The sequence below is a fragment of the Carcharodon carcharias genome, chromosome 9 (genome assembly GCF_017639515.1).
Source record: "Carcharodon carcharias isolate sCarCar2 chromosome 9, sCarCar2.pri, whole genome shotgun sequence".
In the NCBI taxonomy this organism is placed as follows: Eukaryota; Metazoa; Chordata; class Chondrichthyes; order Lamniformes; family Lamnidae; genus Carcharodon; species Carcharodon carcharias.
This window is the reverse complement of record NC_054475.1, coordinates 55,912,049-55,938,467: the sequence shown is the minus strand read 5'-3', so window position 1 is coordinate 55,938,467 and position 26,419 is coordinate 55,912,049.

Sequence of the window (26,419 nt, the reverse complement as noted above, 5' to 3'; positions counted from 1 at the left end):
CCCTCACACTCTCGCTCCCACCACACCCTCACACTGTCTCTCCCCAATCACTCTCACACTCTGGCTCCCCCCATCACCCTCACACTCTCTCTCCCCCATCACCCTCACACTCTCTCTCCCCCATCATCCTCACGTTCTCTCTCCCCCCATCATCCTCACACTCTCTCTATCCACATCAACCTCACACTCTCTCTCCCCCCATCACCCTCACACTCTCTCCCCCATCATGCTCACTCTCTCCCTCCACCATCTCCCTCATGCTCTCTCTTCCCCCACCATCCTCACACACTCTCTATCCTCATCACCCTCACACTCTCTCTCTCTCATCACCCTCACACTCTCTCCCCATCATGCTCACACTCGCCCTCCACCATCACACTCACACTCTCTCCCCCATCACCTTCAGACACTATCTCCCATATCACCCTCAAAATATCTCTCCCTCCTCACCCTCACACTCTCTCTCACCCATCACCCTCACACTCTCTCTCACACATCTCCCTCACGATCTCTCTCCCCCATCGCACTCACACTCTCTCACCCCCATCACCCTCACACTCTCTCTCCAACATCAACCTCACCATCTCTCTCGCCTAATTACCCTCACACGCTCTCTCCCCCATCACCCTCACACTTTCTCTCCGCAACACCCTCACACTCTCTCTCACCCATCACCCTCACACTCTCTCTCCAACATCAACCTCAGCCTCTCTCTCCCCCAATCACCCTCACACTCTCTCCCCATCACGCTCAAACTCTCCCTCCACCATCACAATCATACTGTCTCCCCATCACCCTCAGACACTCTCTCCCACATCACCCTCACAATCTCTCTCCCTCATCACACTCACACTCTCTCTCACACCATCACCCTCACACACTCTCCCCTCATCAGCCTCACACTCTCCCTCCCCATCACACTCACACTCTCTCTCCAACATCACCCTCAGTCTCTCTCTCCCCATCACCCTCACACTCTCTCTTCCCCCATCACCCTCACACTCTCTCCCACATCACGCTCAAACTCTCCCTCCACCATCACCATCACACTCTCTCCCTCTTCACCCTCACACGCTCTCCCCCATCACCCTCACACGCTCTCTCCCCATCACCCTCACACTCTCTCTCCCCCATCATCCTCACACTCTCTCTCCCATCACCCTCACACTCTCGCTCCCACCACACCCTCACACTGTCTCTCCCCCATCACTCTCACACTCTCGCTCCCCCCATCACCCTCACACTCTCTCTCCCCCATCACCCTCACACTCTCTCTCGCCCATCATCCTCACGTTCTCTCTCCCCCCATCATCCTCGCACTCTCTCTATCCACATCAACCTCATACTCTCTCTCCCCCCATCACCCTCACACTCTCTCCCCCATCACGCTCACTCTCGCCCTCCACCATCACACTCACACTTTCTCCCCCATCACCTTCAGACACTATCTCCCATATCACCCTCAAAATATCTCTCCCTCCTCACCCTCACACTCTCTCTCACCCATCACCCTCACACTCTCTCTCACCCATCTCCCTCACAATCTCTATGCCCCATCGCACTCACACTCTCTCACCCCCATCACCCTCACACTCCCTCTCACCCAACAGTTCTCAAACTCTCTCTCCACCCATCACCCTCACACTCTCGCCCCGCATCAGCCTCACACACTCTCTCCCCCATCACCCTCACACTCTCTCTCCAACATCAACCTCACCCTCTCTCTCGCCCAATTACCATCACACACTCTCTACACCATCACTCTCACACTCCCTCTCCCCCATCACCCTCAAACTCTCCCTCCACCATCATCTTCACACTCTCTCTCCCCATCAGCCTCACACTCTCCCTCCCCCATCACCCTCCCACTCTCTCCCCATCACGCTCAAACTCTCCCTCCACCATCACAATCATACTGTCTCCCCATCACCCTCAGACACTCTCTCCCACATCACCCTCACAATCTCTCTCACCCAACAGTTCCTACACTCACTCTCTCCCCATCACCCTCACACTCTCTCCCCGCATCAGCCTCACACTCTCTAAGCCCCCATGACCCTCACACTCCCTATCGCCCAACAATTCCCACACTCTCTGCCCCATCACCCTCACACTCGCTCTCCCCATCACACTCACACTCTCTCCGCCATCATCCTCACACTCTCTATCCCGATCACCCTCACACTCTCTCTCCCCCATCATCCTCACACTTTCTCTTCCCATTACCCTCACACTCTCTCCCCCATCACCCTCACACTCTCGCTCCCACCAAAACCTCACACTCTCTCTCCCCCATCACCCTCGCACTCTCGCTCCCCCATCACCCTCACACTCTCTCTCCTCCATCACCCTCACACTGTCTCTCCCCCATCATCCTCACGTTCTCTCTCCCGCCATCATCCTCACACACTCTCTATCCACATCAACCTCACACTCTCACTTCCCCCATCACCCACACACTCTCCCCCCATCACGCTCACTCTCTCCCTCCACCATCTCCCTAACTCTCTCTCTCCCCCGATCATCCTCACACACTCTCTATCCACATCACCCTCACACTCTCTCCCCATCACGCTCAAACTCTCCCTCCACCATCACAATCATACTGTCTCCCCATCACCCTCAGACACTCTCTCCCACATCACCCTCACAATCTCTCTCCCTCATCACACTCACACTCTCTCTCACCCATCACCCTAACACTCTCTCTCCCCATCACACTCACACTCTCTCTCCCACCATCACCCTCACACACTCTCCCCTCATCAGCCTCACACTCTCCCTCCCCCATCACACTCACACTCTCTCTCCAACATCACCCTCAGTCTCTCTCTCCCCCAATCACCCTCACACTCCCTCTCACCCAACAGTTCCTACACTCACTCTCTCCCCATCACCCTCACACTCTCTCCCCGCATCAGCCTCACACTCTCTAAGCCCCCATCACCCTCACACTCCCTATCGCCCAACAATTCCCAAACTCTCTGCCCCATCACCCTCACACTCGCTCTCCCCATCACACTCACACTCTCTCCGCCATCACACTCACCCTCTCTATCCCAATCACCCTCACAATCTCTCTCCCCATCATACTCACACTTTCTCTCACACATTATCCTCACACTCTCTCCCCCCATCACACTCACACTCTCTCTCCCCCATCACCCTCACAATCTCTCACCCCCATCATCCTCACACTCTCACCCTCCACCATCACCCAACCACTCTCTCTCCCCCATCATCGTCACACTCTTTCCCTCCACCATCACCATCATGCTCTCTCTTCCCCCATCACATTCACGCTCTCTCTCTCCATCACCCTCACACTCTCACTCCCACATCATCCTCACGTTCTGTCTCCCCCATCATTCTCACAATCTCTCTATCCCATTCACAATCACACTCTCTCTCCCCCATCATCCTCACACTCTCTCTCCCCCATCATCCTCAAACACTCTCTCTCCCTGTCACCCTCACGCTCTCTCTCCGCCATAACACTCACGCTCTCACCCCCCATCACCCTCACACACTCTCTGTCCACATCACCCTCAAACTCTCTCTCCCCCATCACCCTAACACTCTCTCCCCATAACGCTGACACTCTCCTTCCACCATCACCCTCACACTCTCTCCCCCATCACCCTCACACACACGACCCCCATCACCCTCACACTCTCTCTCCCCATCACCGTCACACTCTCTCTCCCAATATCACCCTCACACTCTCTCCCCATCACGCTCAAACACTCCCTCCACCATCACCCTCACACTCTCTCCCCCTTCACCCTCACACACACTCCCCCATCACCCTCACACTCTCTCTCCCCATCATCCTCACACTCTCTCTCCCATCACCCTCACACTCTCGCTCCCACCACACCCTCACACTGTCTCTCCCCAATCACTCTCACACTCTGGCTCCCCCCATCACCCTCACACTCTCTCTCCCCCATCACCCTCACACTCTCTCTCCCCCATCATCCTCACGTTCTCTCTCCCCCCATCATCCTCACACTCTCTCTATCCACATCAACCTCACACTCTCTCTCCCCCCATCACCCTCACACTCTCTCCCCCATCATGCTCACTCTCTCCCTCCACCATCTCCCTCATGCTCTCTCTTCCCCCACCATCCTCACACACTCTCTATCCTCATCACCCTCACACTCTCTCTCTCTCATCACCCTCACACTCTCTCCCCATCATGCTCACACTCGCCCTCCACCATCACACTCACACTCTCTCCCCCATCACCTTCAGACACTATCTCCCATATCACCCTCAAAATATCTCTCCCTCCTCACCCTCACACTCTCTCTCACCCATCACCCTCACACTCTCTCTCACACATCTCCCTCACGATCTCTCTCCCCCATCGCACTCACACTCTCTCACCCCCATCACCCTCACACTCTCTCTCCAACATCAACCTCACCATCTCTCTCGCCTAATTACCCTCACACGCTCTCTCCCCCATCACCCTCACACTTTCTCTCCGCAACACCCTCACACTCTCTCTCACCCATCACCCTCACACTCTCTCTCCAACATCAACCTCAGCCTCTCTCTCCCCCAATCACCCTCACACTCTCTCCCCATCACGCTCAAACTCTCCCTCCACCATCACAATCATACTGTCTCCCCATCACCCTCAGACACTCTCTCCCACATCACCCTCACAATCTCTCTCCCTCATCACACTCACACTCTCTCTCACACCATCACCCTCACACACTCTCCCCTCATCAGCCTCACACTCTCCCTCCCCATCACACTCACACTCTCTCTCCAACATCACCCTCAGTCTCTCTCTCCCCATCACCCTCACACTCTCTCTTCCCCCATCACCCTCACACTCTCTCCCACATCACGCTCAAACTCTCCCTCCACCATCACCATCACACTCTCTCCCTCTTCACCCTCACACGCTCTCCCCCATCACCCTCACACGCTCTCTCCCCATCACCCTCACACTCTCTCTCCCCCATCATCCTCACACTCTCTCTCCCATCACCCTCACACTCTCGCTCCCACCACACCCTCACACTGTCTCTCCCCCATCACTCTCACACTCTCGCTCCCCCCATCACCCTCACACTCTCTCTCCCCCATCACCCTCACACTCTCTCTCGCCCATCATCCTCACGTTCTCTCTCCCCCCATCATCCTCGCACTCTCTCTATCCACATCAACCTCATACTCTCTCTCCCCCCATCACCCTCACACTCTCTCCCCCATCACGCTCACTCTCGCCCTCCACCATCACACTCACACTTTCTCCCCCATCACCTTCAGACACTATCTCCCATATCACCCTCAAAATATCTCTCCCTCCTCACCCTCACACTCTCTCTCACCCATCACCCTCACACTCTCTCTCACCCATCTCCCTCACAATCTCTATGCCCCATCGCACTCACACTCTCTCACCCCCATCACCCTCACACTCCCTCTCACCCAACAGTTCTCAAACTCTCTCTCCACCCATCACCCTCACACTCTCGCCCCGCATCAGCCTCACACACTCTCTCCCCCATCACCCTCACACTCTCTCTCCAACATCAACCTCACCCTCTCTCTCGCCCAATTACCATCACACACTCTCTACACCATCACTCTCACACTCCCTCTCCCCCATCACCCTCAAACTCTCCCTCCACCATCATCTTCACACTCTCTCTCCCCATCAGCCTCACACTCTCCCTCCCCCATCACCCTCCCACTCTCTCCCCATCACGCTCAAACTCTCCCTCCACCATCACAATCATACTGTCTCCCCATCACCCTCAGACACTCTCTCCCACATCACCCTCACAATCTCTCTCACCCAACAGTTCCTACACTCACTCTCTCCCCATCACCCTCACACTCTCTCCCCGCATCAGCCTCACACTCTCTAAGCCCCCATGACCCTCACACTCCCTATCGCCCAACAATTCCCACACTCTCTGCCCCATCACCCTCACACTCGCTCTCCCCATCACACTCACACTCTCTCCGCCATCATCCTCACACTCTCTATCCCGATCACCCTCACACTCTCTCTCCCCCATCATCCTCACACTTTCTCTTCCCATTACCCTCACACTCTCTCCCCCATCACCCTCACACTCTCGCTCCCACCAAAACCTCACACTCTCTCTCCCCCATCACCCTCGCACTCTCGCTCCCCCATCACCCTCACACTCTCTCTCCTCCATCACCCTCACACTGTCTCTCCCCCATCATCCTCACGTTCTCTCTCCCGCCATCATCCTCACACACTCTCTATCCACATCAACCTCACACTCTCACTTCCCCCATCACCCACACACTCTCCCCCCATCACGCTCACTCTCTCCCTCCACCATCTCCCTAACTCTCTCTCTCCCCCGATCATCCTCACACACTCTCTATCCACATCACCCTCACACTCTCTCCCCATCACGCTCAAACTCTCCCTCCACCATCACAATCATACTGTCTCCCCATCACCCTCAGACACTCTCTCCCACATCACCCTCACAATCTCTCTCCCTCATCACACTCACACTCTCTCTCACCCATCACCCTAACACTCTCTCTCCCCATCACACTCACACTCTCTCTCCCACCATCACCCTCACACACTCTCCCCTCATCAGCCTCACACTCTCCCTCCCCCATCACACTCACACTCTCTCTCCAACATCACCCTCAGTCTCTCTCTCCCCCAATCACCCTCACACTCCCTCTCACCCAACAGTTCCTACACTCACTCTCTCCCCATCACCCTCACACTCTCTCCCCGCATCAGCCTCACACTCTCTAAGCCCCCATCACCCTCACACTCCCTATCGCCCAACAATTCCCAAACTCTCTGCCCCATCACCCTCACACTCGCTCTCCCCATCACACTCACACTCTCTCCGCCATCACACTCACCCTCTCTATCCCAATCACCCTCACAATCTCTCTCCCCATCATACTCACACTTTCTCTCACACATTATCCTCACACTCTCTCCCCCCATCACATTCACACTCTCTCTCCCCCATCACCCTCACAATCTCTCACCCCCATCATCCTCACACTCTCACCCTCCACCATCACCCAACCACTCTCTCTCCCCCATCATCGTCACACTCTTTCCCTCCACCATCACCATCATGCTCTCTCTTCCCCCATCACATTCACGCTCTCTCTCTCCATCACCCTCACACTCTCACTCCCACATCATCCTCACGTTCTGTCTCCCCCATCATTCTCACAATCTCTCTATCCCATTCACAATCACACTCTCTCTCCCCCATCATCCTCACACTCTCTCTCCCCCATCATCCTCAAACACTCTCTCTCCCTGTCACCCTCACGCTCTCTCTCCGCCATAACACTCACGCTCTCACCCCCCATCACCCTCACACACTCTCTGTCCACATCACCCTCAAACTCTCTCTCCCCCATCACCCTAACACTCTCTCCCCATAACGCTGACACTCTCCTTCCACCATCACCCTCACACTCTCTCCCCCATCACCCTCACACACACGACCCCCATCACCCTCACACTCTCTCTCCCCATCACCGTCACACTCTCTCTCCCAATATCACCCTCACACTCTCTCCCCATCACGCTCAAACACTCCCTCCACCATCACCCTCACACTCTCTCCCCCTTCACCCTCACACACACTCCCCCATCACCCTCACACTCTCTCTCCCCATCATCCTCACACTCTCTCTCCCATCACCCTCACACTCTCGCTCCCACCACACCCTCACACTGTCTCTCCCCAATCACTCTCACACTCTGGCTCCCCCCATCACCCTCACACTCTCTCTCCCCCATCACCCTCACACTCTCTCTCCCCCATCATCCTCACGTTCTCTCTCCCCCCATCATCCTCACACTCTCTCTATCCACATCAACCTCACACTCTCTCTCCCCCCATCACCCTCACACTCTCTCCCCCATCATGCTCACTCTCTCCCTCCACCATCTCCCTCATGCTCTCTCTTCCCCCACCATCCTCACACACTCTCTATCCTCATCACCCTCACACTCTCTCTCTCTCATCACCCTCACACTCTCTCCCCATCATGCTCACACTCGCCCTCCACCATCACACTCACACTCTCTCCCCCATCACCTTCAGACACTATCTCCCATATCACCCTCAAAATATCTCTCCCTCCTCACCCTCACACTCTCTCTCACCCATCACCCTCACACTCTCTCTCACACATCTCCCTCACGATCTCTCTCCCCCATCGCACTCACACTCTCTCACCCCCATCACCCTCACACTCTCTCTCCAACATCAACCTCACCATCTCTCTCGCCTAATTACCCTCACACGCTCTCTCCCCCATCACCCTCACACTTTCTCTCCGCAACACCCTCACACTCTCTCTCACCCATCACCCTCACACTCTCTCTCCAACATCAACCTCAGCCTCTCTCTCCCCCAATCACCCTCACACTCTCTCCCCATCACGCTCAAACTCTCCCTCCACCATCACAATCATACTGTCTCCCCATCACCCTCAGACACTCTCTCCCACATCACCCTCACAATCTCTCTCCCTCATCACACTCACACTCTCTCTCACACCATCACCCTCACACACTCTCCCCTCATCAGCCTCACACTCTCCCTCCCCATCACACTCACACTCTCTCTCCAACATCACCCTCAGTCTCTCTCTCCCCCAATCACCCTCACACTCCCTCTCACCCAACAGTTCCTACACTCACTCTCTCCCCATCACCCTCACACTCTCTCCCCGCATCAGCCTCACACTCTCTAAGCCCCCATCACCCTCACACTCCCTATCGCCCAACAATTCCCACACTCCCTGCCCCATCACCCTCACACTCGCTCTCCCCATCACACTCACACTCTCTCCGCCATCACACTCACCCTCTCTATCCCAATCACCCTCACAATCTCTCTCCCCATCATACTCACACTTTCTCTCACACATTATCCTCAGACTCTCTCCCCCCATCACACTCACACTCTCTCTCGCCCATCACCCTCACAATCTCTCACCCCCATCATCCTCACAATCTCACCCTCCACCATCACCCAACCACTCTCTCTCCCCCATCATCGTCACACTCTCTCCCTCCACCATCACCATCATGCTCTCTCTTCCCCCATCACATTCACGCTCTCTCTCTCCATCACCCTCACACTCTCACTCCCACATCATCCTCACGTTCTCTCTCCCCCATCATCCTCACAATCTCTCTATCCCATTCACAATCACACTCTCTCTCCCCCATCATCCTCACACTCTCTCTCCCCCATCATCCTCAAACACTCTCTCTCCCTGTCACCCTCACGCTCTCTCTCCGCCATAACACTCACGCTCTCACCCCCCATCACCCTCACACACTCTCTGTCCACATCACCCTCAAACTCTCTCTCCCCCCATCACCCTAACACTCTCTCCCCATAACGCTGACACTCTCCCTCCACCATCACCCTCACACTCTCTCCCCATCACCCTCACACACACGACCTCCATCACCCTCACACTCTCTCTCCCCATCACCCTCACACTCTCTCTCCCAATATCACCCTCACACTCTCTCCCCATCACGCTCAAACTCTCCCTCCACCATCACCCTCACACTCTTTCCTCCTTCACCCTCACACACACTCCCCCATCACCCTCACACTCTCTCTCCCCCATCATCCTCACACTCTCTCTCCCATCACCCTCACACTCTCGCTCCCACCACACCCTCACACTGTCTCTCCCCAATCACTCTCACACTCTGGCTCCCCCCATCACCCTCACACTCTCTCTCCCCCATCACCCTCACACTCTCTCTCCCCCATCAACCTCATGTTCTCTCTCCCCCCATCATCCTCGCACTCTCTCTATCCACATCAACCTCACACTCTCTCTCCCCCATCACCCTCACACTCTCTCCCCCATCACGCTCACTCTCTCCCTCCAACATCTCCCTCATGCTCTCTCTTCCCCCACCATCCTCACACACTCTCTATCCTCATCACCCTCACACTCTCTCTCCCCCATCACCCTCACACTCTCTCCCCATCACCCTCACACTCTCTCCCCATCACGCTCACACTCGCCCTCCACCATCACACTCACACTCTCTCCCCCATCACCTTCAGACACTATCTCCCATATCACCCTCAAAATATCTCTCCCTCCTCACCCTCACACTCTCTCTCACCCATCACCCTCACACTCTCTCTCACCCATCTCCCTCACAATCTCTATCCCCCATCGCACTCACACTCTCTCACCCCCATCACCCTCACGCTCTCTCTCCAACATCAACCTCAGCCTCTCTCTCCCCCAATCACCCTCACACTCTCTCTCCCCATCATCCTCATGTTCTCTCTCCCCCCATCATCCTCACATACTCTCTATCCACAGCAACCTCACACTCTCTCTCCCCCATCACCCTCACACTCTCCCCCATCACGCTCACTCTCTCCCTCCACCATCTCCCTGATGCTCTCACTCCCCCCTCATCCTCACACACTCTCTATCCACATCACCCTCACACTCTCTCTCCCCCATCACCCTCACACTGTCTCCCCATCACGCTCAAACTCTCCCTCCACCATCTCCCTGATGCTCTCACTCCCCCCTCATCCTCACACACTCTCTATCCACATCACCCTTACACACTCTCTCTCCCCCATCACCCTCACACTGTCTCCCCATCACGCTCAAACTCTCCCTCCACCATCACAATCATACTGTCTCCCCATCACCCTCAGACACTCTCTCCCACATCACCCTCACAATCTCTCTCCCTCATCACACTCACACTCTCTCTCACCCATCACCCTAACACTCTCTCTCCCCCATCACACTCACACTCTCTCTCCCACCATCACCCTCACACACTCTCCCCTCATCAGCCTCACACTCTCCCTCCCCATCACACTCACACTCTCTCTCCAACATCACCCTCAGTCTCTCTCTCCCCCAATCACCCTCACACTCCCTCTCACCCAACAGTTCCTACACTCACTCTCTTCCCCATCACCCTCACACTCTCTCCCCGCATCAGCCTCACACTATCTAAGCCCCCATCACCCTCACACTCCCTATCGCCCAACAATTCCCACACTCTCTGCCCCATCACCCTCACACTCGCTCTCCCCATCACACTCACACTCTCTCCGCCATCACACTCACCCTCTCTATCCTAATCACCCTCACAATCTCTCTCCCAATCATACTCACACTTTCTCTCACACATTATCCTCACACTCTCTCCCCCCATCACACTCACACTCTCTCTCGCCCATCACCCTCACAATCTCTCCCCCCCATCATCCTCACACTCTCACCCTCCACCATGACCCACCCACTCTCTCTCCCCATCATCGTCACACTCCCTCCCTCCACCATCACCATCATGCTCTCTCTTCCCCCATCACATTCACGCTCTCTCTCTCCATCACCCTCACACTCTCACTCCCACATCATCCTCACGTTATTTCTCCCCCATCATCCTCACAATCTCTCTATCCCATTCACAATCACACTCTCTCTCCCATCATCCTCACACTCTCTCTCCCCCATCATCCTCAAACACTCTCTCTCCCTGTCACCCTCACGCTCTCTCTCCGCCATAACACTCACGCTCTCACCCCCCATCACCCTCACACACTCTCTGTCCACATCACCCTCAAACTCTCCCTCCCCCCATCACCCTAACACTCTCTCCCCATAACGCTGACACTCTCCCTCCACCATCACCCTCACACTCTCTCCCCCATCACCCTCACACACACGACCCCCATCACCCTCACACTCTCTCTCCCCATCACCCTCACACTCTTTCTCCCAATATCACCCTCACACTCTCTCCCCATCATGCTCACTCTCTCCCTCCACCATCTCCCTCATGCTCTCTCTTCCCCCATCATCCTCACACACTCTCTATCCTCATCACCCTCACACTCTCTCTCCCCCATCACCCTCACACTCTCTCCCCATCATGCTCACACTCGCCCTCCACCATCACACTCACACTCTCTCCCCCATCACCTTCAGACACTATCTCCCATATCACCCTCAAAATATCTCTCCCTCCTCACCCTCACAATCTCTCACCCCCATCACCCTCACACTCTCTCTCCAACATCAACCTCAGCCTCTCTCTCCCCCAATCACCCTCACACGCTCTCTCCACCATCACCCTCACACACTCTAAACCCCCATTACCCTCACACTCCCTCTCACCCACAGTTCTCAAACTCTCTCTCCACCCTTCACCCTCACACTCTCGCCCCGCATCAGCCTCACCCACTCTCTCCACCATCATTCTCACACTCTCTCGCTCCCGATCACCCTCACACGCTCGCTCCCCCATCACCCTCACACTTTCTCTCCCCATCACCCTCACACTCTCTCTCCCCCATTATCCTCACACTCTCTCCCCTTCACCCTCACACTCTCGCTCCCACCAAACCCTCACACTCTCTCTCCCCCATCATCCTCACACTTTCGCTCCCCCATCAATGTCACACTCACTCTCCCCCATCACCCTCACACACCCTCTCCCCCATCATCCTCACGTTCTCTCTCCCGCCATCATCCTTACACACTCTCTATCCACATCAACCTCACACTCTCTCTCCCCCATCACCCTCATTCTCTAACCCCATCACGCTCACTCTCTCCCTCCACCATCTCCCTCACGCTCTCTCTCCCCCCATCATCCTCACACACTCTCTATCCACATCACCCTCACACTCTCTCTCCCCCCATCACCCACACACTCTCTCCCCATCACGCTCAAACTCTCCCTCCACCATCACACTCATACTCTCTCCCAATCACCCTCAGACACTCTCTCCCACATCACCCTCACAATCTCTCTCCCTCATCACCCTCACACTCTCTCTCACCCATCACCCTAACACTCTCTCTCCCCCATCACACTCAGACTCTCTCTCCCACCATCACCCTCACACACTCTCCCCTCATCAGCCTCACACTCTCCCTCCCCCATCACATTCACACTCTCACTCCAACATCACCCTCAGCCTCTCTCTCCCCCAATCACCCTCACACTCCCTCTCACCCAACAGTTCTCACACTCTCTCTCCCCCATCACCCTCACACTCTCTCCCCGCATCAGCCTCAAACTCTCTAAGCCCTCATCACCCTCACACTCCCTATCCCCCAACAATTCTCACACTCTCTGCCCCATCACCCTCACACTCGCTCTCCCCATCACACTCACACTCTCTCCGCCATCACACTCACCCTCTCTATCCCAAGCACCCTCACAATCTCTCTCCCCCATCATCCTCACACTTTCTCTCACCCATTATCCTCACACTCTCTCCCCCGATCACCCTCACACTCTCTCACCCCCATCACCCTCACAATCTCTCACGCCCATCATCCTCATACTCTCACCCTCCACCATCACCCACCCACTCTCTCTCCCCCATCATCGTCACACTCTCTCCCTCCACCATCATCCTCACATTCTCTCTCCCCCATCATCCTCACAATCTCTCCATCCCAATCAAAATCACACTCTCTCTCCCCCATCATCCGCACGCTCTCTCCCCTCATCATCCTCACATACTCTCTATCCACATCACCCTCACACTCTCTCTGCCCCATCACCCTCACACTCTCTCCCCATCACGCTCACAATCTCCCTCCACCATCACCCTCACACTCTCTCCCCAATCACCCTCACACACACTCCCCCCATCACCCTCACACTCTCTCTCCCCATCACCCTCACACTCTCTCTCCCCCATCATCCTCACACTCTCTCCCGCATCACCCTCACACTCTCACTCCCCCATCACCCTCACACTCTCTCTCCCCCATCACCCTCACACTCTCTCTCCCCCATCATCCTCACGTTCTCTCTCACCCCATCATCCTCGCACACTCTCTATCCACAACAACCTCACACTCTCTCTCCCCCCATCACCCTCACAATCTCTCCCCATCACGCTCACTCTCTCCCTCCACCATCTCCCTCACGCTCTCTCTCCCCCATCTTCCTCACACACTCTCTATCCTCATCACCCTCACACTCTCTCTCCCCATCACCCTCACACTCTCACCCCATCACGCTCACACTCTCCCTCCACCATCACACTCACACTCCCTCCCCCATCACCCTCAGACACTATCTGCCACATCTCCCTCACGATATCTCTCCCTCCTCACCCTCATACTCTCTCTCACTCATATATCTCACACTCTCTCTCACCCATCTCCCTCAGACTCTCTCTCCCCATCACACTCACTCTCTCAACCCCAATCACCCTCACACTCACTCCCCCCATCAGCCTCACACTCTCCCTCCACATCACCCTCACAATCTCTCTCCAACATCAACCCCAGCCTCTCTCTCACACAATTACCCTCACACGCTCTCTCCACCATCACTCTCACACTCTCTCTCCCCCAACACCCTCACACTCTCTAAACCCCCATCACCCTCACACTCCCTATCCCCAAACAATTCTCACACTCTCTGCCCCATCACCCTCACACTCACTCTCCCCATCACCCTCACACTCTCTCCGCCATCACACTCAAACTCTCTATCCCAATCACCCTCACAATCTCTCTCCACCATCATCCTCACACTTTCTCTCAGCCATTACCCTCACACTCTCTCCCCCCATCTCCCTCACGCTCTCTCACCCCCATCACCCTCACATTCTCACTCCCCATCACCCTCACAATCTCTCACCTCCATCATCCTCACAATCTCACCCTCCACCATCACCCTCACGCTCTCTCTTCCCCCATCACACTCATGCTCTCTCTCCCCATCACCCTCAAACTCTCACTCCCCCATCATCCTCACTTTCTCTCTCCCCCATCACCCTCACACTCTCTCTATCCCAATCACCATCACACTCTCTCTCCCCAATCATCCTCACACTCTCCCTCCCCCATCATCCTCAAACACTCTCTCTCCCTGTCAACCTCACGCTCTCTCTCCAGCATAACCCTCACGCTCTCTCCCCCATCATCCTCACACACTCTCTATCCACATCACCATCACACTTTCTCTCCAAAATCACCCTCAGCCTCTCTCTCCCACAATCACCCTCAGACTCCCTTTCACCCAACAGTTCTCAAACACTCTCTCCCCCCATCACCCTCACACACTCTCCCCCCATCAGGCACACACTCTCTCTCCCCATCACCCTCACACTCTCTCACCAACATCAACCTCACCCACTCTCTCCCCCAATCACCCTCACACGCTCTCTCCACCATCACTCTCTCACTCTCTCTCTCCCCATTGCCCTCGCATTCTCTATCCCCCCATCACCCTCACACCCCCTATTCCCCAACAATTCTCATACTCTCTGCCCCTCACCCTCACACTCTCTCTCCCGATCACCCTCACACTCTCTCCGCCATCATCCTCACACTCTCTATCCCAATCACCCTCACACTCTCTCTCCCCCATCATCCTCACACTTTCTCTCACCCATTACCCTCACAATCTCTCTCCCCATCACCCTCGCACTCCCTATACCCCAGCAAATCTCACACTCTCTCCGCCATCACCCTCGCACTCTCTGCGCCATCACCCTCAAACTCTCTCTCTCCCCAACACCCTCACGCACTCTCACCCCATCACACACCCACACTCTCTCCAAAATAACCCTCAAATTCTCACCCTAAATCACCCTCACACTCTCCCTCCAACATCACCCTCAGCCTCTCTCTCTCCCAATCATCCTCACACACCCTCTCACCCAACAGTTCTCACACTCTCTCTCCCCATCACCCTCACACTGTCTCCCCACATCAGCCTCACACTCTCTCTCCCCCATCACCCTCACACTCTCTCTCCAACATCAACATCACCCTTTCTCTCCCCCAATCACACTCACACACTCTCTCCACCATCACTCTCACACACTCTCGCCCCCCCATCACCCTCACAGTCTCTATCTCCCCAAGATCCTCGCACTATCTCTCCCCCATCAACCTCACACACTCTCTTGCCCCATCAACCTCACACTCTCTATCCCCATCAACCTTACACTCTGTCTCCCAAATCACCCTCACACTCTCCCTCCACCATCAAATTCACACTCTCTCCCCCATCACCCTCACACTCTCTCTACCCCATCACCCTCACACTCTCCCTCCCATATCACCCTCACACACACTCCCCCCATCACCCTCAGACTCTCTCTCCCCATCACCCTCACACTCTCTCTCCCCCATCATCCTCACAAACCATCCCCCACCAACCTCACACTCTCGCTCCAACCACACCCACACACTCTCTCTCACCCATCACCCTCACATTCTCACTCCACCCATCACCCTCACACTCTCTCTCCCCCATCACCCTCACACTCTCTCTCCCCTATCATACTCACGTTCTCTCGCCCCCCATCATCCTCACACACTCTCTATCCACATCAACCTCACTTTCTCTCTCCCCCATCACCCTCAAACTCTTGCTCCATCACGCTCACTCTCTCCCTCCACCATCTCCCTCACGCTCTCTCAGCCCCCATCATCCTCACCCCCTCTATCCCCATCACCCTCACACTCTCTCCCCATCACGCTCACGCTCTCCCTCCACCATCACACTCATACTCTCTCCCCATCACCCTCAGACATTCTCAACACATCACGCTCACAATCTCTCTCCCTCATCACCCTCACACTCTCTCTCACCCATCACCCTCACACTCTCTCTCCCCCATCACACTCAAACACTCTCCCCCAATCACCATCACAGTCTCTCCCCCATCACCTTCACACTCTCTCTCCCCCATCACCCTCACACTCTCTATCTCCCCAATAACCCCACACTATCTCTCCCCCATCAACCTCACACACTCTCTCGCCCCATCAACCTCACACTCTCTATCCCCATCAACTTTACACTCTCTCTCCCCCATCACACTCACACACTCTCTCCCCCTTCACCCTCACATACACTCCCCCCATCACCCTCACACTGTCTCTCCCCTAATCACCCTCACACTCTCCCCCCATCACGGTCACTCTCTCCCTCCACCATCTCCCTCATGCTCTCTCAGCCCCCATCATCCTCACACACTCTCTATCCACATCACCCTCACACTCTCTCTCCCCCATCACCTTCACACTCTCTCCCCATCACGCTCACACTCTCCCTCCACCATCACACTCATACTCTCACCCAATCACCCTCAGACATTCTCCCCACATCACCCTCACAATCTCTCTCCCTCATCACCCTCACACTCTCTCTCACCTATCACCCTCATACTCTCTCTCCCCCATCACACTCAAACTCTCTCTCCCCCCATCACCCTCACACTCTCTCCCCCCATCAACCTCACACTCTCTCTCCCCCATCACCCTCACACTCTCTATCTCCCCAATATCCTCGCACTATCTCTCCCCCATCATCCTCACACAGTCTCTCGCCCCATCAACCTCACACTCTCTATCCCCATCAACCTTACACTCTCTCTCCCCCATCACCCTCACACTCTCCCTCTACCATCACCTTCACACTCTCTCCCCATCACGCTCACACTCTCCCTCCACCATCACACTCATACTCTCACCCCATCACCCTCAGACATTCTCCCCACATCACCCTCACAATCTCTCTCCCTCATCACCCTCACACTCTCTCTCACTTATCACCCTCATACTCTCTCTCCCCCATCACACTCAAACTCTCTCTCCCCCCATCAACCTCACACTCTCTCTCCCCCATCACCCTCACACTCTCTATCTCCCCAATATCCTCGCACTATCTCTCCCCCATAATCCTCACACAGTCTCTCGCCCCATCAACCTCACACTCTCTATCTCCATCAACCTTACACTCTCTCTCCCCCATCACCCTCACACTCTCCCTCTACCATCATCTTCACACTCTCTCCCCCATCACCCTCACACTCTCTCTCCCCGTTCACCCTCACACTCTCTCTCCCATATCACCCTCACACACACTCCCCCATCACCCTCACACTCTCTCTCCCCATTCACCCTCACAGTCTCGCTCCCCCCATCACCCTCACACTCTCTATCCACATAAACCTCACACTCTCTCTCCCCCCATCACCCTCACACTCTCCGCCCATCACGCTCACTCTCTACCTCCACTTTCTCCCTCACGCTCTCTCTACACCCATCATCCTCACACACTCTCTATCCACATCACCCTCACACTCTCTCCCCCCAACACCCTCACACTCTCTCCCCATCACGCTAACACTCTCCCTCCACCATCACACTCATGCTCTCTCCCCATCACCCTCAGACACTCTCTCCCACATCACCCTCACAATCTCTCTCCCTCATCACCCTCACACTCTCTCTCACTCATCACCCTAACACTCTCTCTCCCCCATCACACCCACACTCTCTCTCCCCCATCACACTCACGCACTCTCACCCCATCAGCCTCACACTCTCACTCCCACATCACCCTCACACTCTCTCTCCAACATCACCCTCAGCCTCTCTCTCACCCAATACCTCACACTCCCTCTCACTCAACAGTTCTCACAATCTCTCTCCCCCATCACCCTCACACTCTCTCCACGCATCAGCCTCACACTCTCTAAGCCCCCATCACCCTCACACTCCCTATCGCCCAACAATTCCCAAACTCTCTGCCCCATCACCCTCACACTCGCTCTCCCCATCACACTCACACTCTCTCCGCCATCACACTCACTCTCTCTATCCCAATCACCATCACAATCTCTCTCCCTCATCAACCTCACACTTTCTCTCACCCATTATCCTCACATTCTCTCCTCCCATCACCCTCACGCTCTCTCACCCCCATCACCCTCACACTCTCTCTCCCCCATCACCGTCACAATCTCTCACCCCCATCATCCTCACACTCTCACCCTCCACCAGCACCCACCCACTCTCACTCCCCCATCATTGTCACACTCGCTTCCTCCACCATCACCCTCACGCTCACTCTTCCCCCATCATACTCACGCTCTCTCTCCCCATCACCTTCACACTCTCACTCCCCCATCATCCTCACGTTCTCTCTCCCCCATCATCCTCACACTCTCTCTCCCCCATCATCCTCAAACACTCTCTCTCCTTGTCACCCTCAAGCTCTCTCTACGCCATAACCCTCACGCTCTCTCCCCCAATCATCCTCACACACACTACCCCCATCACCCTCACACTCTCTTCCCCATCACGCTCAAATTCTCCCTCCACCATCACCCTCACACTCTCTCCCCCATCACCCTCACACACACTACCCCCATCACCCTCACACTCTCTCTCCCCATCACCCTCACACTCTCTCTCCCCCATCATCCTCACACTCTCTCCCCCATCACCCTCACACTCTCTCTCCCCCATTACCCTCACACTCTCTCTCCCCCATCAACCTCATATTCGCTCTCCCCCCATCACCCTCAAACACTCTCTATCCACATCAGCCTCACACTCTCTCACCCCCCATCACCCTCACACTCTCCCCATTTCACGCTCACTCTCTCCCTCCACCATCTCCCTCACGCTCTCTCTCTCCCCATCATCCTCACAAACTCTCTATCCACATCACCCTCACACTCTCTCTCCCCCATTACCCTCACACTCTCTCCCCATCACGCTCACACTCTCCCTCCACCATCACACTCATACTCTCTACCCATCACCCTCAGACGCTCTCTCCCAAATCACCCTCACAATCTCTCTCCCTCATCACCCTCACACTCTCTCTCACCCATCACCCTCACACTCTCTCACCCCCAATCACACTCACACTCTCTCACCCCCATCACCCTCACACTCTCCCCCCATCACCCTCACACTCACTCTCCCCATCACACTCACACTCTCTAACTCCCCAATATCCTCGCATTATCTCTCCTCCATCATCCTCACACACTCTCTCTCCCCATCAACCTCACACTTTCTATCCCCATCAAACTTACACTCTCTCTCCCCATCACCCTCACACTCTCTCTCCCCCATCATCCTCACACTCTCTCCCCCAACATCCTCACACTCTTGCTCCCACCACACCCTCACACTCTCTCTCCCCATCACCCTCAAACTCTCACTCCCCCATCACCCTCACACTCTCTCTCCCCCATCACCCTCACACTCTCTCTCCCCCATCATCCTCACGTTCTCTCTCCCCCCATCATCCTCACACACTGTCTATCCACATCAACCTCACACTCTCTCTCATCCCATCAGCCTCACACTCTCCCCCATCACGCTCACTCTCTCCCTCTACCATCTCCCTCACGCTCTCTCGCCCCCCATCATCCTCACACACTCTCTATCCACATCACTTTCACACTCTCTCTCCCCCCATCACCCTCACTCTCTCCCCATCATGCTCACACTCTCCCTCCACCATCACACTCATATACTCTCTCCATCACCCGAAGACACTCTCTCGCCCATCACCCTCACACTGTCTCTCCCCCATCACCCTCACAATCTCTCACCCCCAGCATCCTCACATTCTCACCCTCCACCATCACCAACACACTCTCTCTCCCCCATCATCGTCACACTCTCTCCCTCCACCATCACCCTCACGCTCTCTCTTCCCCATCAAACTCACGCTCTCTTTCCCCTTCACCCTCACGCTCTCACTCCTCCATCATCCTCAGATTCTCTCTCCCCCATCATCCTCACACTCTCTCTATCCCAATCACAATCACACTCTCTCTCCCCATCACCCTCACTCTCTCTCTTCCCCCATCACACTCACGCTCTCTCTCCCCATCACCTTCACACTCTCACTCCCCCATCATCCTCACGTTCTCTCTCCCCCATCATCCTCACACTGTCTCTATCCCAATCACAATCACACTCTCTCTCCCCCATCATCCTTACACACTCTCTCCCCCATCATCCTCAAACACTCTCTCTCCCTGTCACCCTCATGCTCTCTCTCCCCATCATACTCACACTCTCTGTCCCCCCATCACCCTCACACTCTCTCCCCCCATTTGCCTCACACTCTCCCTCCCCCATCACCCTCACACTCTCTCTCCAACATCACCCTCAGCCTCTCTCTCCCCCAATCACCCTCACACTGCCTCTCACCCAACAGTTCACACTCTCTCACCCCATGACCCTCACCCTCTCTCCCCGCATCAGCCTCACACTCTCTAACCCCCCATCACCCTCACACCTCCTATCCCCCAACAATTCTCACACTCTCTGCCAAATCACCCTCGCACTCGCTCTCCCCATCACACTCACACTGTCTCCGCCATCACACTCACCCTCTCTATCCCAATCATCCTCACAATCTCTCTCCCCATCAACCTCACACTTTCTCTCACCCATTATCCTCACACTCTCTCCCCCCATCACCCTCACGCTCTCTCACCCCCATCACCCTCACACTCTCTCTCGCCCATCACCCTCACAATCTCTCACCCCCAGCATCCTCACATTCTCACCCTCCACCATCACCAACACACTCTCTCTCCCCCATCATCGTCACACTCTCTCCCTCCACCATCACCCTCACGCTCTCTCTTCCCCATCAAACTCACGATCTCTTTCCCCTTCACCCTCACGCTCTCACTCCCCCATCATCCTCAGATTCTCTCTCCCCCATCATCCTCACACTCTCTCTATCCCAATCACAATCACACTCTCTCTCCCCATCATCCTCACACTCTCTCTCCCCCATCATCCTCAAACACTTTCCCTCCCTGTCACCCTCACGCTCTCTCTCCGCCATAACCCTCCCTCTCTCTCCCCCATCACCCTCACACTCTCTCTCCCCCATCACCCTCACAATCTCTCTTCCCCATCATTCTCACAGTCTCTCCCTCCACCATCACCCTAACACTCTCTCTAACCCCATCACCCTCACACTCTCTCTCCCCCATCACCCTCCCACTCTCTCTCCCCCATCATCCTCACACTCTCTCTTCCCCATAACGCTCACGCTCTCTCTCCCCCATCATCCTCACACTCTCTCTATCCCCATCACCCTCACACTCGCCCTCCCACATCACCCTCACACACACTCTCCCGCCATCACCCTCACACACTCGCTCCCCCTATCACCCTCAGGCTCTCTCTCCCCCCATCACCCTCACACTCTCTCACCCGCCATCACCCTCACACTCTCTCTCCCCCATCAACCTCACATTCTATCTCCCCCCATCACACTCACTCTCTCTCTCCCCCATCACTCTCACACTCTCTCCCCCCATCAGCCTCACCCTCTCTCTCCCCCAATCTCTCTCACACTCTCTCTCCCCCATCACCCTCACACTCTCTGTCCCCCATCACCCGTACACTCTCTCTCGCCCCACCAACCTCACACTCTCACCCCCCATCAGCTTTCCACTCTCTCCCCCATCACCCTCACACTCTTTCTCCCCATCACACTCACACGCTCTCCCCCCAACACCCTCACAATCTATCTCCTCCAGCACCCTCACACTCTCTCTCCTCCATCACCCTCACAATCTCTCCCCATCAACCTCCCACCCTCTCTCACCCATGACCCTCACACTCCCTAAACCCCAACAATTCTCACACTCTCTTCCCCATCACCCTCACACTCTCTCCCCCATCACCCTCACACTCTCTAACCCCATCACCCTCACACTCTCTCTCCCCATCACCCTCACACTTTTTCTCACCCAGTACCCTCACACTCTCACCCCCCACATCACCCTCACACTCCCTATCCCCCAACAATTCTCACACTCTCTCCCCCATCACCCGCACACTCTCTCTCCCCCATCACCCTCACAATCTCTCTCCCCCATCATTCTCAATATCTCTCCCTCCCCCATCACCCTAACACTCTCTCTAACCCCATCACCCTCAATCTCTCTCTTCCCCATAGCGCTAACGCTCTCTCTCCCCCATCATCCTCACACTCTCTCTATCCCTATCACCCTCACACTCTCTCCCCCATCACCCTCACACTTTCTCTCACCCATTACCATCACACTCTCACTCCCCACATCACCCACAAACACTCTAACCCCCAACAATTCTCACAATCTCCCCCATCACCCGCACACTCTCTCTCCCCCATCACCCTCACAATCTCTCTTCCCCATCATTCTCACAGTCTCTCCCTCCACCATCACCCTAACACTCTCTCTAACCCCATCACCCTCACACTCTCTCTCCCCCATCATCCTCACACTCTCTCTTCCCCATAACGCTCACGCTCTCTCTCCCCCATCATTCTCACACTCTCTCTATCCCCATCACCCTCACACTCGCCCTCCCACATCACCCTCACACACAATCTCCCGCCATCACCCTCACACACTCGCTCCCCCTATCACCCTCAGGCTCTCTCTCCCCCCATCACCCTCACACTTTCTCACCCGCCATCACCCTCACACTCTCTCTCCCCCCATCACCCTCACACTCTCTCTCCCCCAAACTCCCTCACACTCTCTCTCCCCCCATCACCGTCACACTCTCTCTACCCCCATTACAATCATATTCTCTCTCCCCCATCTCCCTCATATTCTCTCTCCCCCATCGCTCTCACACTCTCTCTCCAACATCACCCGCAGCCTTTCTCTCCCCCAATCACAATCACACTCCCTCTCACCCAACAGTTCTCACACTGTCTCTCCCCCAATCAACCTCACACTCTCTCTCCAACATCAACCTCACCCATTCTCTCCCCCAATCACCCAAACACGCCCTCTCCACCATCACTCTCACACACTCTATCACCCCATCACCCTCACACTCCCTATCCCCCAACAATTCTCACACTCTCTGCCCCATCACCCTCACACTTTCTCTCACCCATTACCATCACACTCTCACCCCACACATCACCCACAAACACCCTAACCCCCAACAATTATAACACGCTCTCCCCCATCACCCGCACACTCTCTCTCCCCAACACCCTCACAATCTCTCTCCCCCATCATTCTCACACTCTCTCCCTCCACCATCACCCTAACACTCTCTCTAACCCCATCACCCTCACACTCTCTCTCCCACATCATCCTCACACTCTCTCTTCCGCATAACGCTCACGCTCTCTCTCCCCCATTACCCTCACACTCTCTCCCCCCAGCAGCCTCACACTCTCTCTCCCCCATCAGCCTCACACTCTCTCTCCCCCATCAGCCTCACACTCTCTCTCCAACATCAACCTCAGCCTTTCTCTCCCCCAATCACCCTCACACGCTCTCTCCACCATCACTCTCACATTCTCTTTCCCCCCATCACCCTCACACACTCGCTCCCCCCATCACCCTCACACTCTCTCTCCCCCATCAACCTCACATTCTATCTCCCCCCATCACACTCACACTATCTCTCCCCCATCACACTCACACTCTCTCTCCCCCATCACCCTCACACGCTCTCTCCACGGAAACTCTCACACTCTCTCTCCCCCATAACCCTCACACTCTCTGTCCCCCCATCATCCTCACACACTCTCTCGCCACATCAACCTCACACTTTCTATCCCCACAACGTTACACTCTCTCTCCCCCCATCACCCTCACACTCTCCCTCCACCATCACCCTCACACACTCTCTCCCCCCATCACCCTCACACACTTGCTCCCCCCATCACCCTCAGGCTCTCTCTCCCCCCAACACCCTCACACTCTCTCACCCGCCATCACCCGCACACTCTCTCTCCCCCCATCACCCTCACACTCTCGCTCCCCCCATCACCCTCACACGCTCTCTCCCCCCATCACCCTCACACACTCGCTCCCCCCATCACCCTCACAATCTCTCTACCCCCATCACCGTCAATCTCTCTCCCCAATCACCCTCAAACTCTATCTCCCCCCATCACCCTCACACTCTCTCACCCCCCATCACCCTCACACTCTCGCTCCCCCCATCACCCTCACACGCTCTCTCCCCCCATCACCCTCACACACTGTCTCCACCATTAAACTCACACTCTCTCTCCCCCATCACCCGTACACTTTCTCTCGCCCCACCAACCTCACACTCTCACCCCCATCAGCTTTCCACTCTCTCCTCCATCACCCTCACACTCTTTCTCCCCCATCACGTTCACACACTCTTCCCCAACACCCTCACATTCTATCTGCTCCAGTACCCTCACACTCTCTCTCTCCCATCAACCTCCCACCCTCTCTCACCCATGACCCTCACACTCCCTATACCCCAACAATTCTCACACTCTCTCTCCCCATCACCCTCACAGTCTCTCCCCCATCACCCTCACACTCTATACCCATCACCCTCACACACTCTCTCCCCCCATCACCCTAACACTTTCTCTCACCCATTACCCTCACACTCTCACCCCCCACATCACCCTCACACTCCCTATCCCCCAACCATTCTCACACTCTCTCCCGCATCACCCGCAGACTCTCTCTCCCCCATCACCCTCACAATCTCTCTCCCGCATCATTCTCACACTCTCTCCCTCCACCATCACCCTAACACTCTCTCTAACCCCATCACACACTCACTCTCCCCCATCATCCTCACACTCTCCCTCCCCCATCACCCTCACACTCTCTCTTCCCCATAACGCTCACGCTCTCTCTCCCCATCATCCTCAGACACTCTCTATCCCCATCAAACTTACACTCTCTCTCCCCATCACCCTCACACTCTCCCTCCACCATCAGCTTTCCACTCTCACACCCATCACCCTCACACTCTTTCTCCCCATCACCCTCACACACTCTCCCCCCAACACCCTCACAATCTACCTCCTCTAGCACCCTCACACTCTCTCTCCTCCATCACCCTCACACTCTCTCCCCCATCACCCTCCCACCCTCTCTCACCCATGACCCTCACACTCCCTAAACCCCAACAATTCTCACACTCTCTCTCCCCATCACCCTGTCACTCTCTCACCCATCACCCTCACACTTTTTCTCACCCATTACCCTCACACTCTCACCCCCCACATCTCCCTCACACTCCCTATCCCCCAACAATTCTCACACTCTCTCCCCCATCACCCGCAAACTCTCTCTCCCCCATCACCCTGACAATCTCTCTCCCCCATCATTCTCACTCACTCTCCCTCCACCATCACCCTAACACTCTCTCTAACCCCATCAACCTCACACTCTCTCTTCCCCATAACGCTAATGCTCTCTCTCCCCCATCATCCTCACACTCTATCTATCCCCATCACCCTCACACTCTCCCTTCCCCATCACCCTCACACACACTCTCCCACCATCACCCTCACACTCTCTCTCCCACCATCACCCTCAGGCTCTCTCTCCCCCATCACCCTCACACTCTCTCACCCGCCATCACCCTCACACTCTCTCTCCCCCCATCACCCTCATACTCTCTCCGCCCCCATCACCCTCACACTCTCTCTCCCCCAAACTCCCTCACAATCTCTCTCCCCAATCACCGTCAAACTCTCTCCCCCATCACCCTCACACTCTCTCTCCCCCATCACCCTCACACTCTCTCTACCCCCATCACCCTC